The sequence below is a fragment of the Schistocerca serialis genome, chromosome 7 (assembly GCF_023864345.2).
Source record: "Schistocerca serialis cubense isolate TAMUIC-IGC-003099 chromosome 7, iqSchSeri2.2, whole genome shotgun sequence".
Taxonomy (NCBI): Eukaryota; Metazoa; Arthropoda; class Insecta; order Orthoptera; family Acrididae; genus Schistocerca; species Schistocerca serialis.
In genome coordinates, this window is record NC_064644.1 from 546,543,252 (window position 1) to 546,566,373 (window position 23,122).

Genomic DNA, 23,122 nt, shown 5'->3' on the forward strand with positions numbered 1-23,122 from the left:
GAGAACAGATTCCGTTGGAAGAGGGGCCGCCTAGCTGTCTCCGGTGCCCTCAGCCTGATCACGAAAAGTAAGTAAGTAGGTGTCTACTTGGATCCCTACCCCAAAATTATTCCTTCCAGTATATTAGTTAGAAACTTATTGTCTCTAAGCAAATGTCCAAAAATATTTCGTTTTTCATTTTGAGTAGTTGCTATTAGACATCTCTGCTCATTGATCTGTTTCGAAACATATCCATTGGAGTCTCATTCTGATCAGCGGGTTTTCATAAGCCTTCCGGAAAGCAACATTTCCACCACTTGCAAGAATTTTCTATTTGTCTTCAACAATGTCTAGCATTCATAGCCATTATAACTGAACCCGTCCTTTCATTGACCCGCGAACCCGATCTAAAGGACCTTTAGAAACTGTTCACGTAAAAAACGAACCAATGTTCTGCACTATGTAAACCTAACTTCTACATTTATAACAATTAACTTTTAACCACCTCTGAATAAAATTTTGAAATAACTTTCAACACGTGGATCCTAACGGAATTTATTTTTAATTAAAGTTACTTATTTCAACTTCTGTTCCAAAGTACGAAAACGAGTGGAGAATCCGATTTATAATCTCAGCAGACATATAAAATACTCGTCAGTGTCTTATTAATGCCTACCTTACTCATAGTTTTTATATATGATTCCAATTAGCGCCGTAGCGGTGTTGTTGACTAGAAAAGAATTGGTTTTACGAGGTGCATTCAAGTTCTAACGCCTCCGATTTTTTTTCTAATTAACTACTCACCCGAAAGCGATGAAACTGGCGTTACTTCTCGACGTAATCGCCCTGCAGACGTACACATTTTTCACAACGCTGACGCCATGATTCCATGGCAGCGGCGAAGGCTTCTTTAGGAGACTGTTTTGACAATTGGAAAATAGATGAGGCAATAGCAGCACGGCTGGTGAATGTGCGGCCACGGAGAGTGTCTTTCATTGTTGGATAAAGCCAAAAGTCACTAGGAGCCAGGTCAGGTGAGCTCGATGTGCGGGTGCGTTGTCTTGGTGAAACAGCACACGCGCAGCCCTTCCCGGACGTTTTTGTTGCAGTGCAGGAAGGAATTTGTTCTTCAAAACATTTTAGTAGGATGCACCTGTTACCGTAGTGCCCTTTGGAACGCAATGGGTAAGGATTACGCCCTCGCTATCCCAGAACATGGACACCATCATTTTTTCAGCACTGGCGGTTACCCGAAATTTTTTTGGTGGCGGTGAATCTGTATGCTTCCATTGAGCTGACTGGCGCTTTGTTTCTGGATTGAAAAATGACATCCACTTCTCATCCATTGTCACAACCGACGAAAAGAAAGTCCCATTCATGCTGTCGTTGCACGTCAACATTGCTTGGCAACATTCCACATGGGCAGCCATGTCGTCATCCGTCAGCATTCGTGGCACCCACCTGGATGACACTTTTCGCATTTTCAGGTCGTCATACAGGATTGTGTGCACAGAACCCACAGAAATGCCAACTCTGGAGGCGATCTGTTCAACAGTCATTCGGCGATCCCCCAAAACAATTCTCTCCACTTTCTCAATCATGTCGTCAGACCGGCTTGTGCAAGCCTGAGGTTGTTTCAGTTTGTTGTCACACGATGTTCTGCCTTCATTAAACTATCGCACCCACGAACGCACTTTCAACACATCCATAACTCCATCACCTCCTTCAACTGTCGATAAATTTCAATTGGTTTCACACCACGCAAATTCAGAAAACGAATGATTGCATGCTGTTCAAGTAAGGAAAACGTCGCCATTTTAAGTATTTAAAACAGTTCTCATTCTCGCCGCTGGCGGTAAAATTCCATCTGCCGTACGGTGCTGCCATCTCTGGAACGTATTGACAATGAACGCGGCCTCATTTTAAAACAATTTGCATGTTTCTATCTCTTTCCAGTCCGGAGAAAAAAAATCGGAGGCCTTAGAACTTGAATGCACCTTGTAAATCGCCTTATGAGTGTCCCTCTGAAAATGAATTATAAGTTACAAAGATTCACTTGCCAGCTCTGAAGGAGCAAATGAATTTCATTGTTTATGAAGGAAATTTGAATTTATTTTCAATTGAATAATACTTGTGTTAATTCTGAAGGCCTTACATCTATAGACAAGATGGGCCACTGCTGCTAAACAGATTACGCACCGCTTTGACTACCATTTTGTATTTGAAGTTATGAGTAAGATTTTCAGTTGTTTCGAAGTTACTGATTCTGCTTTTCAAATTAAATCAGCCACGAAAAAATCAATAATGTGCAAGGTGACTATTGTTTGCAACTGAAACAAAGTCAGCTCTGCCGGCTGGTGTGGCTGAGCAGTTCTAGGCGCTACACTCTGGAACCGCGCGACCGCTACGGTCGCCGGTTCGAATCCTGCCTTGGGCATGGATGTGTGTGATGTCCTTAGGTTAGTTAGGTTTAAGTAGTTCTAAGTTCTATGGGACTGATGACCTCAGCAGTTAAGTCCCATAGTGCTCAGAGCCATTTGAACCAAAGTCAGCTCTGAAGAAACTAATGTTTTATGATTAAGCATTTAATATACGTAACAATTATCCGTTTGAAAACTCTTACAAGATCATTTATGTAATATTATGAATAAACTGCATCTGTTCTGAAAACGATTGCAGAATAATTTGTCTCTGAAATTACTGACTATAAATACCAAAGATTTTGTCTGGCGTATAATTGTATGATAACTGTTGTCGTCTTGTGTGCTGTGGAGTTGTAGTGCTGTATATGTAATTTGGTGGCCGATGGTTGGTTCTTCACGTCTCAGCGTGGATAGAAAAGAATGCAACGACGCCGTTACACTTTCAGTTACCGTGTCCGATATTTTCATCTGGAGAAATTACCGGAAATCTTGGAAAACTTAGCTTATACTTTCAAGAGATGACTTTCCCTTCCAGATTAAATAGCCGCACCACATCCTAACGTCCGAGACACAAGATTAGCACACACTTTTTCTACAACTCAGAGTACGCGGATCATTAGATGTGCACATCCGCACCCTTGGCAAGCCCATCTGCAGATGTTGTTACTTTTTCATTTACCTTGCTCGCCACACAGCGCTGCAACGTCATTTTGACAATGCGGGGTTCAAAACCAGATTGGATCCTCACGCTGTCTCCATTTCTACAAATTTGTTATTCTTATATCGTACCAGCTGGGGCGCTTCGGTCAGGGAGTTGATAAGTAATTGTGTGGTAGTTGGAATAAAATGGATAAACTATAAAATATGAGTTAAAAAAAGTATTCAAAATTTATTTTAACTATTTACAATACTCTTTAAAGTATAAGAGATAAAAATATTTTTGCTAACGTATTCTAACTATTTAATATACTTGTTTATAAATAGCGTTTTTCATTTTGTTCAAAAATGGTTCAAATGGCTCTGAGCACTATGGGACTTAACATCTGTGGTCATCAGTCCCCTAGAACTTAGAACTACTTAAACCTAACTAACCTAAGGACATCACACACATCCATGCCCGAGGCAGGATTGGAACCTGCGACCGTAGCAGTCGCGCGGTTCTTCATTTTGTTATCCGGGGTATGTATGCACAAACGTTTGGAATTTTCTAACCAAGTGCAAGCTACATTTAGTTGACCACGAGGTTGATGCCGCAATATTTTTAAGTTTCTTCTCTCGCGTTGTCAGTTGTAAAACTGTAGGCTAATCTGATTGGAAACTGCATTCTTTTAAATTTGAATGGCAGTTCAGTAGAGATCAGAGGTATTCTGCGGATAAATAGTGTTTGTCCTTTGTACTTTCCAGTCTTAAGTTCATCTTCGATGATGTTATTCGATGGTAGTTTGACGATCATCCGTGTTTCATTACATACATTTGGTGAATTGAGATTCCTGAGTAGTATGATCAGAGATCCAATTTTAAGTCGAAGGCAGTGTAATGGCATTCCTGGTACTTCCAAAGAGTTTAGCAATTCTGTAGGGAAGTCACATTTTCTTAAAGGTTTACCTTCCTGTCGATCGATTTGTATATTCTCTCTTTGCCGGGAATTTCCTTTTGACTATTAAAGTTGATATCGTAGACAATATTATTTTTAGTTGCCAAAATTGCCCTTTCAAAAAGCCAGTCCGGATTGGAATGGTTGTGAACAATTCTTGGATAAATTTGGTCATAAGTTGATTTTCAGCAGGGGCTATGTTGTAGAAATCACTGTTAAGTTTAATGATGCCGGTCGTCTGGTCACTAGGATATGTGCCTTCGCCTATTTGTGAAAAGTTTTTTAGCAAAATATGCTGTTCTTTCCTCTTTCGATAGTACAACTCTGATATTTTTTGTTAGTCGTAGTATTTATATCTGTGACCAGAGATGTTATTTTTTTAAGTATGCATTGATCTCGTCTGCTGGTGTTGACTGGGGGATAACTGGGAGTGTTTGTCGAAAATCTCCTGAGAGTATGCTAGAGATCCTCCCATCACTTCAGAGCTTCCTCGCAAGTATTGCAACGTTTTGTCCATGGGTACGAGTGATTTCTTATGTGCGATTGGAATTCGTCTCAGAAGATAATTTTAGCTTGCTATAGTTCACACAGTCCAGATGCTCTTGAGATTTTACATACCGGGAATTGTTCTTCAGCTACATTCAACGGTAGTTGCAGGGCGGAAATGGCAGTTCGTCCTCCTTCCGTAAGTGTGGCTGCAGTGCCGTATGATACCACTGCAAGTGTGATGTGTTGTTTCGCACGTATTTCCGCAATCAATAGGTTTATTGGAAACGTTTTCCCGGTGCCGCGTGGTGCTTCCAAGTTGTACACCCACGGCGGGTGTCTCTTTATACACCCCTACCAGTGAGTAGCCTCACCGGTGGCGAATTCCAGAACATACGAAAAAGTCTCCGAATGGACCATTATGTTCCAGAAGATTCCAGAACACTCGAGAGTGTTCTGGTTTGTTCCACAATGATGTGGGGTGTTCGGGGATGTTCCCGAATATTCCCGAATGTTCCAGACTATTCACGAACATTCCAGGACATCCTGGATCATTGTGAAACATTCCAGAACATCCTGGAATGTTGTGGAATACTCTCGAATACTCACAAATGTTCTGGAATGTTCTCGAATACTCTAGAATCCTACGGAATGTTCTAGAAATTTCCATAGGGCGAAACTACCCTGATCGTACCACGGCTCGTTTCTGAGCTTTAGCGGCACGTACATTGTACACTTGCTTTTATAATATATATTTATTAGCTCTGACATACACTCCTGGAAATTGAAATAAGAACACCGTGAATTCATTGTCCCAGGAAGGGGAAACTTTATTGACACATTCCTGGGGTCAGATACATCACATGATCACACTGACAGAACCACAGGCACATAGACACAGGCAACAGAGCATGCACAATGTCGGCACTAGTACAGTGTATATCCACCTTTCGCAGCAATGCAGGCTGCTGTTCTCCCATGGAGACGATCGTAGAGATGCTGGATGTAGTCCTGTGGAACGGCTTGCCATGCCATTTCCACCTGGCGCCTCAGTTGGACCAGCGTTCGTGCTGGACGTGCAGACCGCGTGAGACGACGCTTCATCCAGTCCCAAACATGCTCAATGGGGGACAGATCCGGAGATCTTGCTGGCCAGGGTAGTTGACTTACACCTTCTAGAGCACGTTGGGTGGCACGGAATACATGCGGACGTGCATTGTCCTGTTGGAACAGCAAGTTCCCTTGCCGGTCTAGGAATGGTAGAACGATGGGTTCGATGACGGTTTGGATGTACCGTGCACTGTTCAGTGTCCCCTCGACGATCACCAGTGGTGTACGGCCAGTGTAGGAGATCGCTCCCCACACCATGAGGCCGGGTGTTGGCCCTGTGTGCCTCGGTCGTATGCAGTCCTGATTGTGGCGCTCACCTGCACGGCGCCAAACACGCATACGACCATCATTGGCACCAAGGCAGAAGCGACTCTCATCGCTGAAGACGACACGTCTCCATTCGTCCCTCCATTCACGCCTGTCGCGACACCACTGGAGGCGGGCTGCACGATGTTGGGGCGTGAGCGGAAGACGGCCTAACGGTGTGCGGGACCGTAGCCCAGCTTCATGGAGACGGTTGCGAATGGTCCTCGCCGATACCCCAGGAGCAACAGTGTCCCTAATTTGCTGGGAAGTGGCGGTGCGGTCCCCTACGGCACTGCGTAGGATCCTACGGTCTTGGCGTGCATCCGTGCGTCGCTGCGGTCCGGTCCCAGGTCGACGGGCACATGCACCTTCCGCCGACCACTGGCGACAACATCGATGTACTGTGGAGACCTCACGCCCCACGTGTTGAGCAATTCGGCGGTACGTCCACCCGGCCTCCCGCATGCCCACTATACGCCCTCGCTCAAAGTCCGTCAACTGCACATACGGTTCACGTCCACGCTGTCGCGGCGATGGAGCTCCGTATGCCACGGCAAACTGGCTGACACTGACGGCGGCGGTGCACAAATGCTGCGCAGCTAGCGCCATTCGACGGCCAACACCGCGGTTCCCGGTGTGTCCGCTGTGCCGTGCGTGTGATCATTGCTTGTACAGCCCTCTCGCAGTGTCCGGAGCAAGTATGGTGGGTCTGACACACCGGTGTCAATGTGTTCTTTTTTCCATTTCCAGGAGTGTATTTACACTATTAAAGCGTTACTCCTAGCGACATGGTGTGGACAACAATCCGGTATGACTTTAGGTCACGGCTGGTAGCTATTGAGGTGATCACATTTCTTCGTCACGGAAATCCTGCGTCCTCATGTCACCTCTGATGCGACATTTTTAGCGGTGCCCCCTTATCACTGCATTGGTTGTCCATACGTGGCTCGTGCCTGCGAGAACCGTCTGCGTGATGTTGAGTTACTCCAGTGGCCAGTAAGCCCCAGATCTGTCTCCGACACAACATGTGTGGGACCATCTCGGACTGTCCCATTGTCAGTAGCTATGATACCAAAGCCCAGTTACAACTGTTATGCCCCAGCTTGCCTCACATAGACAGTGGCTAAATGTTACTCTTCCCTACCGAACCAACACGTGGGTCCAGGCCAGAAATAGTGCAATGTCCTACTGATAACCTTGTTCGTACTACATGATTCTTTGTACATTTGTCTCGATTTTGTATTCGCTGGAGTACTGTAATATACCCTCTCAGTCCTCGATGTTTCATGTAGCTGCATCCTCCACTTTTGTGAACTTCACCTTTTCTATGACGCACTGTATAAACATGATGGCTGAGCTAGCTCAGCCTCAGTGATAGACACAAACGTTTGTTTGTCTGAATGAAATTTTCGCCATTTGATGATAAACTTCTTCATTTTATATTATTATCATGATTTCGTTCTTAAGCTATTATCAAGTAGACAATGTTGGTTGCAACATTAACCGAAGTCATCGTCAAGATCTAGTGAATTTGGCGTCCCAGCGTTTGGACAAGAACAAAATCAACAAAATGTATGGAAGACAAGTAGCAAACATCTTTTCCGGTCATAAAACTACTTAGCCACAGAATGAACACCAATATGGGAGTAAAGTGTGCGGTGAACATGGTCTTAAGGTAATCCCGACTAACGTCCAATCTAATAGGTAACTAACGCAAACATGATTTCTAGCGCCACTCTAATGCGACTGCCGCTAAATTTGAACACACATCATTTTGTGGATCTAGAAACATGCCTACAGACTTCCGTTTATGTCTCAGAACTCATTCTTAGCCTTCAGATTTCTCTTCCTTTAGTGTATGAAAAGATAATTAACATGGTGTCATTATATCTGTGATTAACTCGAGGCACTGTAGGGCAAGTGAAAGACAGAGCCGCGCAGGATTAGCCGAGCGATCTCAGGCGCTGCAGTCTTGGTCTGAGAAGCTGATCCTGGCGGAGGTTCTAGTCCTCCCTCGGGCATGGTTGTGTGTGTTTGTTCTTAGGATAATTTCGGTTAAGTAGTGTGTAAGCTTAGGGACTGATGACCTTAGCAGTCAAGTCTCATAAGATTTCACACACATTTGAACATTTTTTGAAAAACGGAGGGAGAGATATAAACTGTGAGAGATTTATAGGTGTATGATAAATCCCTTCCCTCGGAAATTTCCTTCCTTCATATTCATCCTCTGTGTACCACAGATAATGTGTCACTGATCTCATCTGTAATAAGACTACTGCACACACATTGTGTCTGGTTTGCTCCCACCGCTCTCAGTGGAATGAATGTTGTTGTTCTTGTTGTTGTGGTCTTCAGTCCTGAGACTGGTTTGATGAAGCTCTCCATGCTACTCTATCCTGTGCAAGCTTCTTCATCTCCCACTACCTACTGCAACCTACACCCTTCTGAATCTGCATAGTGGATTCATCTCTTGGTCTCCCTCTGCGATTTATACCCTCCACGCTGCCCTCCAATACTAAATTGGTGATCCCTTGATGCCTCAGAACGTGTACTACCAACCGATCCCTTCTTCTAGTCAAGTTGTGCCACAAACTTCTCTTCTCCCCAATCCTGCTCAATACCTTCTCATTAGTTATGTGATCTACCCATCTAATCTTCAGCATTATTCTGTAGCACCACATTTCAAAAGCTTCTATTCTCTTCTTGTCCAAACTAGTTATCGTCCATGTTTCACTTCCATACATGGCTACGCTCCATACAAATACTTTCAGAAACGACATCTCTACTCGATGTTAACAAATTTCTCTTCTTCAGAAACGCTTTCCTTGCCATTGCCAGTCTACATTTTGTGTCCTCTCTACTTCGACCATCATCAGTAGTTATTTTGCTCCCCAAATAGCGAAACTCCTTTACTACTTTAAGTGTCTCATTTCCTAATCTAATACCCTCAGCATCGCCTGATTTAATTTGACTGCATTCCATTATCCTCGTTTTTCTTTTGTTGATGTTCATCTTATATCCTCCTTTCAAGACACTGTCCATTCCATTCAACTGCTCTTTCAAGTCCGTTGCTGTCTCTGACAGAATTACAATGTCATCGGCGAACCTCAAAGTTTTTATTGCTTCTCCTTGGTTTTTATACCTACTCCGAATTTTTCTTTTGTTTCCTTCACTGCTTGCTCAATATACAGATTGAATAACATCAGGGAGAGGCTACAACCCTTGTCTCACTCCCTTCTCAACCACTGCTTCCCTTTCATGTCCCTCGAGTCTTATAACTGCCGTCTGGTTTCTGTACAAATTGTAAATAGTCTTTCGCTCCCTATATTTTACCCCTGTCACCTTCAGAATTTGAAAGAGATTATTCCAGTAAACATTGTCAAAAGCTTCCTCTAAGTCTACAAAGGCTAAAACGTAGGTTTGCCTTTCATTAATCTATTTCTAAGATAAGTCGTAGGATCAGTATTACCTCACGTGTTCCAACATTTTTACGGAATCCAAACTGATCTTACCCGAGATCGGCTTCTGCCAGATTTTCCATTCGTCTGTAAAGAATTCGTGTTAATATTTTGCAGCCGTGGCTTATTAAACTGATTGTTCGGTAATTTTCACATTTGTCAACACCTGCTATCTTTGGGATTGGAATTATTATATTCTTCTTGAAGTCTGAGGCTATTTAGCCTGTCTCATACATCTTGCTTACCAGATGGTAGAGTTTTGTCAGGACTAGCTCCTTCGAGGCCGTTAGTAGTTATAATGGAATGTTGTCTACTCCCAGGGCCTTGTTTTGACTCAGGCCTTTCAATGCTCTGTCAAACTCTTCACGCAGTATCGTATCTCCCATCTCATCTTCCTCTACCTCTTCTTGCATTTCCATAATATTGTCCTCAACTACATCGCCCTTGGTTGAAATGGTTCAAATGGCTCTGAGCACTATGGGACTTAACATCTACGGTCATCAGTCCCCTAGAACTTAGAACTACTTAAACCTAACTAAACTAAGGACAGCACACAACACCCAGCCATCACGAGGCAGAGAAAATCCCTGACCCCGCCGGGAATCGAACCCGGGAACCCGGGCGTGGGAAGCGAGAACGCTACCGCACGACCACGAGATGCGGGCATCGCCCTTGTATAGACCCTCTATGTACTCCTTCCACCTTTCTGCTTTTCCTTCTTTCCTTAGAACTGGGTTTCCATCTGAGCTCTTGATATTCATGCAAGTGGTTCTCTTTTCTCCAAAGGACTGTTTAATTTTCCTGTAGGCATTTTCTATCTTACCCTAGTGAGAAAAGCCTCTACATCCTTACATTTGTCCTATAGCCATCCCTGCTTAGCCATTTTGCACTTCCTGTCGATCTCATTTTTTAGACGTTTGTATTCCTTTTTGCCTGCTTCATTTACTGCATTTTTATATTTTCTCCTTTCATCAATTAAATTCAGTATTTCTTCTGTTACCCAAGGATTTCTACTACCCTTGTCTTTTTACCTACTTGATCCTCTGCTGCCTTCACTACTTCATCGCTGAAAGCTATCCATTCTTTTTCTACTGTATTTATTTGCCTCATTCCTGTCAATTGTTCCCTTATTCTCTTCTACATCTACATCTACATCTACATTGATACTCCGCAAGCCACCCAACGGTGTGTGGCGGAGGGCACCTTACGTGCCACTGTCATTACCTCCCTTTCCTGTTCCAGTCGCGTATGGTTCGCGGGAAGAACGACTGTCTGAAAGCCTCCGTGCGCGCTCTAATCTCTCTAATTTTACATTCGTGATCTCCTCGGGAAGTATAAGTAGGGGGAAGCAATATATTCGATACCTCATCCAGAAACGCATCCTCTCGAAACCTGGCGAGCAAGCTACACCGCGATGCAGAGCGCCTCTCTTGCAGAGTCTGCCACTTGAGTTTATTAAACATCTCCGTAACGCTATCACGGTTACCAAATAACCCAGTGACGAAACGCGCCGCTCTTCTTTGGATCTTCTCTATCTCCTCCGTCAACCCGACCTGGTACGGATCCCACACTGATGAGCAATACTGAAGTATAGGTCGAACGAGTGTTTTGTAAGCCACCTCCTTTGTTGATGGACTACATTTTCTAAGCACTCTCCCAATGAATCTCAACCTGGTACCCGCCTTACCAACAATTAGTTTTATATGATCATTCCACTTCAAATCGTTCCGTACGCATACTCCCAGATATTTTACTGAAGTAACTGCTACCAGTGTTTGTTCCTGAAACCTCTGTTTTAGTTACATTATACAGGTCCCATCTCCTTAAATTCCCACCTTTTTGCAGTTTCTTCAGTTTTAATCTACAGTTCATAACCAATAGATAGTGGTCAGAGTCCACATCTGCCCCTGGAAATGTCTTACAATTTATAACCTGGTTCGTGAATCTCTGTCTTACCATTATATAATCTATCTGAAACCTGTCAGTATCTCCAAGCTTCTTCCATGCATACAACCTTCTCTATGATTTATGAACCAAGTGGTATCTATGATTAAGTTATGCTCTGTGCAAAATTCTACCAGGCGTCTTCCTCTTTCATTTCATACCCCCAATCCATATTCACCTACTGCGTTTCCTTCTCTCCCTTTTCCTACTACCGAAATCCAGTCACCCATGACTATTAAATTGTTGTCCTCCTTCACTCTCTGAATAATTTCTTTTATTTCATCATACATTTCATTAATTTCTTCGTCATCAGCAGAGCTAGTTGCCATATAAACTTGTACTACTGTAGTAGGCGTGGGCTTCGTATCTATCTTGGCCACAATAATGCGTTCACTATGTTGTTTGCAGTAGCTTACACGCCCTCTTATTTTTTTATTCATTATTAAACCTACTCCTGCATTACCCCTATTTGATTTTGTATTTATAACCCTGTATTCACCTGACCAAAAGTCTTTTTCCTTCTGCGAACGAATTTCACTGTTGTTGTTGTGGTCTTCAGTCCTGAGACTGGTTTGATGCAGCTCTCCATGCTACTCTATCCTGTGCAAGCTTCTTCATCTCCCAGTACCTACTGCAACCTACATCCTTCTGAATCTGCTTAGTGTATTCATCTCTTGGTCTCCCTCTACGATTTTTGCCCTCCATGCTGCCCTCCGATGCTAAATTTATGATCCCTTGATGCCTCAAAACATGTCCTACCAACCGATCCCTTCTTCTAGTCAAGTTGTGCCACAAACTTCTCTTCTCCCCATTCCTATACAATACCTCCTCATTAGTTACGTGATCTACCAACCTTATCTTCAGCATTCTTCTGTAGCACCACATTTCGAAAGCTTCTATTCTCTTCTTGTCCAAACTGTTTATCGTTCATGTTTCACTTCCATACATGGCTACACTCCATACAAATACTTTCAGAAACGACTTCCTGACACTTAAATCTATACTCGATGTTAACAAATTCCTCTTCTTCAGAAACGCTTTCCTTGCCATTGCCAGTCTACATTTTATATCCTCTCTACTTCGACCATCATCAGTTATTTTGCTCCCTAAATAGCAAAACTCCTTTACTACTTTAAGTGTCTCATTTCCTAATCTAATCCCCTCAGCATCACCCGATTTAAATTGACTACATTCCATTACCCTCGTTTTGCTGTTGTTGATGTTCATCTTATATCCTCCTTTCAAGACGGTGTCCATTCCGTTCAACTGCTCTTCCAAGTCCTTTGCTGTCTCTGACAGAATTACAATGTCATCGGCGAACCTCAAAGTTTTTACTTCTTCTCCATGAATTTTAATACCTACTCCGAATTTTTCTTTTTTCTCCTTTACTGCTTGCTCAATATACAGATTGAATAACATCGGGGAGAGGCTACAACCCCGTCTCACTCCTTTCCCAACCTCTGCTTCCCTTTCATGCCCCTCGACTCTTATAACTGCCACCTGGTTTCTGTACAAATTGTAAATAGCCTTTCGCTCCCTGTATTTTACCCCTGCCACCTTCAGAATTTGAAAGAGAGTATTCCAGTTAACGTTGTCAAAAGCTTTCTCTAAGTCTGCAAATGCTAGAAACGTAGGTTATCCTTTTCTTAATCTTTCTTCTAAGATAAGTCGTGTTCAAACATTTCTACGGAATCTCAACTGATCTTCCCCGAGGTCCGCTTCTACCAGTTTTTCCATTCGTCTGTAAAGAATTCGCGTTAGTATTTTGCAGCTGTGACTTATTAAACTGACAGTGCGGTAATTTTCACATCTGTCAACACCTGCTTTCTTTGGGATTGTAATTATTATATTCTTCTTGAAGTCTGTGGGTATTTCGCCTGCCTCATACATCTTGCTCACCAGATGGTAGAGTTTTATCATGACTGGCTCTCCCAAGGCCATCAGTAGTTCTAATGCAATGTTGTCTACTCCCGGGGCCTTGTTTCGACTCAGGTCTTTCAGTGCTCTGTCAAACTCTTCACGCAGTATCTTATCTCCCATTTCATCTTCATCTACATCCTCTTCCATTTCCATAATATTGTCCTCAAGTACATCGTCCTTGTATAGACCCTCTATATACTCCTTCCACCTTTCTGCCTTCCCTTCTTTGCTTAGAACTGGGTTGCCATCTGAGCTCTTGATATTCATACAAGTGGTTCTCTTCTCTCCAAAGGTCTCTTTAATTTTCCTGTAGGCAGTATCTATCTTACCCCTAGTGAGACAAGCCTCTACATCCTTACATTTGTCCTATAGCCATCCCTGCTTAGCCATTTTGCACTTCCTGTCGATCTCATTTTTGAGACGTTTGTATTCCTTTTTGCCTGCTTCATTTACTGCATTTTTATATTTTCTGCTTTCATCAATTAAATTCAATATTTCTTCTGTTACCCAAGGATTTCTATTAGCCCTCGTCTTTTTACCTACTTGATCCTCTGCTTCCTTCACTACTTCATCCCTCAGAGCTACCCATTCTTCTTCTACCGTATTTCTTTCCCCCATTCCTGTCAATTGATCCCTTATGCTCTCCCTGAAACTCTCTACAACCTATGGTTCTTTCAGTTTATCCAGGTCTCATCTCCTTAAATTCCCACCTTTTTGCAGTTTCTTCAGTTTCAATCTGCAGTTCATAAACAATAGATTGTGGTCAGAATCCACATCTGCCCCTGGAAATGTCTTACAATTTAAAACCTGGTTCCTAAATCTCTATCTTACCATTATATAATCTATCTGATACCTTTTAGTATCTCCAGGATTCTTCCAGGTATTCAACCTTCTTTTATGATTCTTGAACCAAGTGTTAGCTATGATTAAGTTATGCTCTGTGCAAAATTCTACAAGGCGGCTTCCTCTTTCATTTCTTCCCCCCAATCCATATTCACCTACTATATTTACTTCTCTCCCTTTTCCTACTGACGAATTCCAGCCACCCATGACTATTAAATTTTCGTCTCCCTTCACTACCTGAATAATTTATTTTATCTCGTCATACATTTCATCAATTTCTTCATCATCTGCAGAGCTAGTTGGCATATAAACTTGTACTACTGTAGTAGGCATGGGCTTTGTGTCTATCTTGGCCACAATAATGCGTTCACTATGCTGCTTGTAGTAGCTAAGCCGCACTCCTATTTTTTTTATTCATTATTAAACCTACTCCTGCATTACCCTTATTTGATTTTGTATTTATAACCCTGTAATCACCTGACCAAAAGTCTTGTTCCTCCTGCCACCGAACTTCACTAATTCCCACTATATCTAACTTTAACCTATCCATTTCCCTTTTTTTAATTTTCTAACCTACCTGCCCGATTAACGGATCTGACATTGCACACTCCGATCCATAGAAAGCCTGTTTTCTTTCTCCTGATAACGACGTCCTCTTGAGTAGTCCCCTCCCGGAGATCCGAATGGGGGACTATTTTAGCTCCGGAATATTTTACCCAAGAGGACGCCATCATCATTTAACCATACAGTATAGCAGCGTGCCCTCGGTAAAAATTACGGCTGTAGTTTCCTCTTGCTTCCAGCCGTCGCAGTACCAGCACAGCAAGGCCATTTTGGCTAGTGTTACAAGGCCAGATCAGTCAATCACCCAGACTGTTTCCCCTGCAACTACTGAAAAGGCTGATGCCCTTCTTCAGGAACCACGCGTTTGTCTGGCCTCTCAACAGATACCCCTCCGTCGTTGTTTGCACCTACGGTACGGCTATCTGTGTCGCTGAGGCACGCAAGCCTCCCCGCCAACGGCGAGGTCCATGGTTCATGGTGGGGTGTGGTGGGGGGGGGGGGGTGGGAGGGGGGTAGGGAATGATTAAGTTCTGAATAATGTTCACTAACCGGCAGTCTTGTGTACAGCTGTTTTCCACTGCGCAAGAAACAGCACCTTGAGGGTGTAATAAACTGTTAGCTAGAAACTGGTATTGTATAAATAATTAAATTTGGAATTTTTTGTTTAAGCGGGATGCCATTCCATTTTCTGACTAGCAGAATTCTGTTCGAGAAACGGCACAATTATAGTCCACTTTATGAGTTACAAATAATTTTCGTTCTTCACACTTTCACAAGGAATAAACAAAATAATGAAATACAGGTCTACGCAATTACCATCAATTTAGTTCTGATTTGCATATCCAAAGGAAAAAAAGATTGCTGATTAAGTTCTTAACTGATACCGACGGCAGCAGACAAAATGTCTTTCCTCCGATACTGCCGATCGAGTTCTGATCTTACAGCCGAACCGGCTCGCGCGCCATCCAACTTCGGCGTGATCCGAAGACCTCCGTCAGCCTTTTCGTTTGGTAATTGTTTGTTATTTTGCTGATAATTAACACTTTTGAAACAATGGAATGATAGCCTGATATTGAGAGATACGTTTATATGGAATACAAGTAAATTCAGTGTTTAGTATTTGTAATTTGAATAACAGGAATTTATTATTTTGGCGCGCTACTTCCGAACACGGCAAACAATTTCGGAGAAGGACCACAATTTAGGCGGTCTTTCGCACGATACACTTACCGGACAAACCATCTGTACCGGTATCCCACAACACATTACGTTATCTTCCCATTGCTGCCTTCTCAACTGCACTAACAAGAGCTGCTTATAGCCGAATATGATGGCAGCGAAACCAGAAGTATTACAACTGTATGCTACGTGTGTATTTGAAGTCCGCCTCTCGCGTCGTTAACCTAGCCTGCAGTTGTTCCTCGCCTGTCGCAGCAGTCTGCCAGCCGCCGCCATTCAGAGCAGAGCGACCGCAGCGGCGAAAGTTGCGCTCCTCCGCTGTCGCAGCGGCGTCTTCATGAACTGCCATACGTCTTCCGCGGGCGGCATGCGAACGACAACGCATGCGGAAGAACTTTGTCCTAACTGCGGCCGTTAAAAACTTGTCATTGTTGGCGTCGCGGCCACAGTGTCGGCTCACGGAGGAGTTTTTCTTCCGGCACGGCGGGCTGGAGGCTGAAATATGGCGGAGGTGTCGTGGCGGCAGCCAGCGCTCATTTCCTGCACCTAACGACGCGACGCTGCAGCGCAGAGATCGAGCCGTCACTTCTTTCGGCGGCCACCGATTTCCTTTGTCTCGCAGTACGTCCGGCCATGTCGCCCAGTTTGCTATTGTTCCACTACCGAAGTCTGACTAAATAAGATGAAGTGAATTCACTTCGGTGCACGGAACTAGAATACACGGTAGGGATCACGAGGCGCATGCGCAGTAGCAAGACGCGCCGCTGACGTCAGAGCGCACACAAACAGTGTTCAGTAACTCTCAGCTGCGATTACGTATTACGTTGCGGTCGCAGGTTCGAATCCTGCCTCGGGCTTAGATGTGTGTGATGTCCTTAGGTTTAAGTATTCTAAGTTCTAGGGGACTAATGACCTCAGATGTTGTCCCATAGTGCTCAGAGCCGTTTGAACCATTTGACGCATTGTGTTGTAATTGCGCTCACAGACTGGTGACTGAATTCGGTGTTATGTCTTAATCATCAGTGTACTGAGGGATTTTTAGAGTAAGTTTTTAAACGAACACTGAATTGCACTAACTACAGCAGGTAACAGCAGACAACTGAATGAATTAAGTTTCATATATTTCCTACAAACAATGAAACGAAACTAAAATGGATAAGTACTTGGAAACGCGCACATTCGTTTTCAGTTGATAATACTCGTGTGTCCTCAGCATATATTACTGATTCGGATTATGAAAGCAATTTGGAAAGTGAGATGTTGAGAGTTGCTTCGAAACGTAACATGAAAACTAATGCCGTTCCAACTCTAAATCTAGCATTCTCTGGTGCTGTTTTATGGCTTAGTAATGAGCCTAATAATGAGAGAAATGTACGTGTACAAAAACGAAGCTACCGTAAAGAAATATGAGCTATTTTGCAGGTAAATATATTATCAACTAACGCAGAAATTACTAGAAGACAGACCATTAACCGTGAAAACAAACACTGCTGTAAATGCTGCAATGCGTGGTTAAGCCAACAACTGGAAATTAGCGAAACAGAAATGAAAGCCCTTAGGCAAAAGAATGCAGATTTACAGGATCGTCTCTCTCTAGAAGCAGCGCTGAATTACATGAAATCAAAACATCTTCAAGCAGTGAATCACGGATATTTTTCTGATTATCAACAACGAGTGGTTCTGGAAGGTCGCTGTACTAAGTGGTCATCTGAAGATACTACAAAAGCTGCACCTTTATATTGCCTATCTTATAAAACGTTGTCTTTTGCCAGAGGCGTATCGAAAAATCCTTTTTGTAGTGAAGTCACTACTAAAAAGGAGACTCAGGCAATTTAGCACTCCACCAGCTTTCATTGCCTTAATGTTTTGAAAACTCAAAGTTGTTAACCGGTACCTGTAAATGAGTTATACAGGGTGTTACAAAAAAGTATGGCCAAACTTTCAGGAAGCATTCCTCACACACAAATAAAGAAAAGATGTTACGTCGACATGTGTCCGGAAACGCTTAATTTCCATGTTAGAGCTCATTTTAGTTTCGTCAGTATGTACTGTACTTCCTTGATTCACCGCCAGTTGGCCCAATTGAAGGAAGGTAATGTTGACTTCGGTGCTTGTATTGACATGCGACTCATTGCTCTACAGTACTAGCATCAAGCACATCAGTACGTAGCATCAACAGGTTAGTGTTCATCACGAACTTGGTTTTACAGTCCGTGCAGTGTTTACAAATGCGGAGTTGGCAGATCCCTATTTGATGTATGGATTAGCACGGGGCAATAGCCGTGGCGCGGTACGTTTGTATCGAGACAGATTTCCAGAGCGAAGGTGTCCCGGCAGGAACACGCTCGAAGCAATTGATAGGCGTCTTAGGGAGCACGGAACATTCCAGCCTATGACTCGCGACTGGGGAAGACCTAGAACGACGAGGACACCTGCAATGGACGAGGCAATTCTTCGTGCAGTTGACGATAACCCTAATGTCAGCGTCAGAGAAGTTGCTGCTCTACAAGGTAACGTTGACCACGTCACTGTATGGAAAGTGCTACGGGAGAACCAGTTGTTTCCGTACCATGTACAGCGTGTGCAGGCACTATAAGCAGCTGATTGGCCTCCACGGGTACACTTCTGCGAATGGTTCATCAAACAATGTGTCAATCCTCATTTCAGTGCAAATGTTCTCTTTACGGATGAGGCTTCATTCCAACATGATCAACTTGTAAATTTTCACAATCAACATGTGTGGGCTGACGAGAATCCACACGCAATTGTGCAATCACGTCATCAACACAGATTTTATGTGAACGTTTGGGCAGGCATTGTTGGTGATGTCTTGATTGGGCCCCATGTTCTTCCACCTACTCTCAATGGAGCACGTTATCATGATTTCATACGACACAACTTGTGGTTCATGCACGATGGAGCTCCTGCACATTTCAGTCGAAGTGTTCGTACTCTTCTCGACAACAGATTCGGTGACCGATGGATTGGTAGAGGCGGACCAATTCCATGGCCTCCACGCTCTCCTGACCTCAACCCTCTTGACTCTCATTTATGGGGGCATGTGAAAGCTCTTGTCTACGCAACCCCGGTACCAAATGTAGAGACTCTTCGTGCTCGTATTGTGGACGGTTGTGATACAATACGCCATTCTCCAGGGTTGCATAAGGGATTCCATGCGTGGGGGGGGGGGGGGGGGGGGGGAGGGGTGGATGCATGTATCCTCGCTAACGGAGGACATTTTGAACATTTCCTGTAACAATGTGTTTGAAGTCACGCTGGTACGTTCTGTTGCTGTATGTTTCCATTCCATGATTAATATGATTTGAAGAGAAGTAATAAAATGAGCTCTAACATGGAAAGTAGGCGTTTCCGGACACATGTCCGCATAATATATTTTCTTTCTTTGTGTGTGAGGAATGTTTCCTGAAAGTTTAGCCGTACCTTTTTGTAACACCTTGTATATGTGTGCCTCATGTGCTCATAAGCTTCAGTGCAGTGCGGTGTGGCGGAAGGGTTCACGTTGACGTTACAGCTCACATCCTGCGTGCGCATGACACCTACCATGTATTCTAATACACTACTGGCCATTAAAATTGCACCAACAAGAAGAAATGCAGATGATAAACGGGTATTCATTAGACAAATATATTATACTAGAACTGACATGTGATTACACGTTGACGCAATTTGGGTGCATAGATCCTGAGAAATCAGTACCCAGAACAACCACCTCTGGCCGCAATAACGACCTTGATACGCCTGGGCATTCAGTCAAACAGAGCTTGGATCGCGTGTACAGATACAGCTGCCCTTGCAGCTTCAACACAATACCACAGTTCATCAAGAGTAGTGACTGACGTATTGTGACGAGCCAGTTGCTCGGTCACCATTGACCAGACGTTTTCAATTGGTGAGAGATCTGCAGAATGTGCTGGCCAGGGCAGCAGCCGAACATTTTCTGTATCCAGAAAAGCCCGTACAGGATCTGCAACATGCGGTCGTGCATTATCCTGCTGAAATGTAGGGTTTCGCAGGGATCGAATGAAGGGTACAGCCACGGGTCGTAACACATCTGAAATGTAACGTCCACTGTTTAAAGTGCCGTCAACGCGAACAAGAGGTGACCGAGACGTGTAACCAATGGCACCCCATACCATCACACAGGGTGATACGCCAGTATGGCGATGACGAATACACGCTTCCAATGTGCGTTCACCGTAGTGTCGCCAAACACGGATGCGACCATCATGACGCTGTAAACAGAACCTGGATTCATGCGGAAAAATGACGTTTTGCCATTAGTGCACTCAGGTTCGTCGTTGTGTACACCATCGTAGGCGCTCCTGTCTGTGCTGCAGCGTCAAGGGTAACCGCAGCCATGGTCCCCGAGCTGATAGTCCATGCTGCTGCAAATGTCGTCTAACTGTTCGTGCAAATGGCTGTTGTCCTGCAAACGTCCCCATCTGTTGACTCAGGGATCGAGACGTGGCTGCACTTGCCATGCGGATAAGATGCCTGTCGTCTCGACTGCTAGTGATACGGGGCCACTGGGATCCAGCACGGCGTTCCGTATTACCCTCCTGAACCCACCGATTCCTTATTGGATCTCGACCAACGCGAGCAGCAATGTCGCGATACGATAAACCGGAATAGCGATAGGCTATAATCCGACATTTATAAAAGTGGGGTACGTGATGGTACGCATTTCTCCTCCTTACACGAGGCATCACAACAACGTTTCACCATGCAACGCCAGTCAACTGCTGTTTGTGTAGTATGAGAAATCGGTTGGAAACTTTCCTCACATCACCACGTTGTAGGTGTCGCCACCGACGCCAACCTCGTGTGAATGCTCTGAAATGCTAATCATTTGCATGTCACAGCATCTTCTTCCTGTCGGTTAAATTTCGCGTCTGTAGCACGTCATCTTCGTTGTGTAGCAATTTTAATGGCCAGTAATGTATATGTGCATTAGTGTGCAGTTCCTAACATTAAGAACGAAAACCTGAAAATTAAAAGTAATACACTGAAGGAAAAATATTAGAGAAACAGAAGACATCGGAGAAGGAATACCCTTATCCTTCACAGCTCCCTATAGTACCTTCGAAATTAACCATTGACGTCTTCACACAAACCCATGAGCAGTCGCTGCTGGTGCTAACGTGCTACAGTACACTGCAAATGTCACACCAAAAGCATGCTACTTCTCTTCGAATGTGAGCTGGAAATCGCACAAAAATTACGCTGTGTCTCTTTGAATGCCTGCTGGTTTGCAAATTAAACAGTGGATAACATCTATCGTAATAGCGATAACTAGAAACCAGTGTCGAGCGCTCAAACGATGGTCAGTCGCGCTGCGGTCACCTCAGTGAAGGCACGCTGCAACGTACGAGGTTATAATGTTCATAAGACATTCTTACCTATTTAGTGATATCCGACTTTGACTCTGTTTAACTGCGCGAATAATACCCCCAATACCGTTTGCATCAGTTTTCAACAATAATTTCTGTTAATAAAAACTCTTTTTCTCAATAAGTGGTTTACTACCTACGAAAATGATAATAAATTTAATTGTGATATGTAATCAAATCACAATTTTACTAATTAAAACAGGATGAGCAATGTTACTAACTTAAGACATTACAACACCAATCCAGTTAGCTTCTGAAACTAATTACCCTACCTCTGGCACTACAGAAACTCTATTCCTTACCGCGCCCCTTTCCCTAACTTATGTTGGTTGATACTGGTCACGTGGGTCGTTGTTCTGCTGAAGCTCCACCTAGAATCAGAGAGCTCAAGCCAAGAGATAGTGGAACACGTACTTATTTACAATTACAGTGCCCTACTTTGCCAGGTGTTTGCGCTAATATCACCGTAATTCAGTGTGAAGATCACGGCAGTCGTCCCAGGCACCGGCGTGATGTCTTTCCCCTCCGAAATCTCGACTTCATCTAAAAACGTGCACGTGATTTCCGTAAGTTGGTCAATTGCGGAGTCCGTCACGAGTCGATACACAACCTACTTGCACAAATGCCAGTAGTAATTGGTAGACTCAAGTGCCCGGCAGCAAAGAAACAATGTTGCATGCGAACGCCACAAGAGAGCACAAATCTGTTTTCTCTTCTCAGGCCAACAGATAATTCTGCTTTTGTGGAGATGTATGCACTGACTGAACAATTCTAGAGGGAACACTGGTCGCAATGCCAGTAATATCTCCAAACCTAACTGTGTCTTGGCCTCCACTCGCAGACGAGACACTCCGTATCTGCCCAGCACGACACCAGAAAACCTCTTGTTGCCGCCAAACTTTCCAGTTCCTCTCACTTTTATCCCTTGGCGTTTTCGGACAATCAGGACTCTGAAATTTTCTACCACCTTTCACGGGCGCACCGTATTTGTGTCCCGTTGCAACCGTTGTTTCTCCGCAGCGGCGAGAAGCAGTCTCTCTCTGTCTCGTATGTACTCTCTGTCTCTCCTTCTCCTGTGTGGTCTCAGGGTGCCCGGTGCCCCCTGCGGCCACTGGTGACACTCTGCCAACAAAGAAGCCGCCGTGTGATGAGCCCCGACCAGCTGCCGGTCACCTCGCTTGTTCCACAGCCCAGAACAACTCTTTCCTGTTTCTGTCCAAACCACCTTCGCAATGAGAACATGCGAAGTTCTCAAAATCTTACGTACCAGTATGAACCTTGCTTTCGCTGTTAGTATTATTCTGCCCAACGGCTACACCTGTCCACGTGGAATTGGTCATGTACTTTCTGAATCAATCTCATGTAAGGTGCTAAGATCTGCGGCCTTACAACGCAGCTGTCTCTTTTTGTCTGCGTATGCACTGATGTGGCGTCATCCCTGACAGCACTGATGGTGCTACGTTGCTCACAGCACCATTTCCATATTTTTCTTCGAAAGTCCGTGTAAAATCTTAAACCAGCTGCATGACAGCATCTCTATATGAAATGTTTTCCTCACCCATTTATAAGAAAACCGCGTTATTTCAACGCTTGGCGTCGCGGTTCTGATCTCCATCGTAGAAGCCTCGTAAGAAGGGGTGAAATGCGTGTAAGAGGGGTTGTGACGACCTCCCCATAGGGTGACACGTCTACGGCGGCGTTAGGCAGCAATTGTGGTGAAATTCGGTGCCAATATGACGTCATTAACCCACCGTATATGTCACACTAACTTATGTGCTCTGGCCTTTTTACCACACGTGTCGACATGTCGCTGTTTGAAGCGTCTCCGAGGCCGAAGATGGCGTCGCAGTTGATTCTAGTATATAAGGGAGAACGAATGGACCTGCAAAACCACACACCAATATG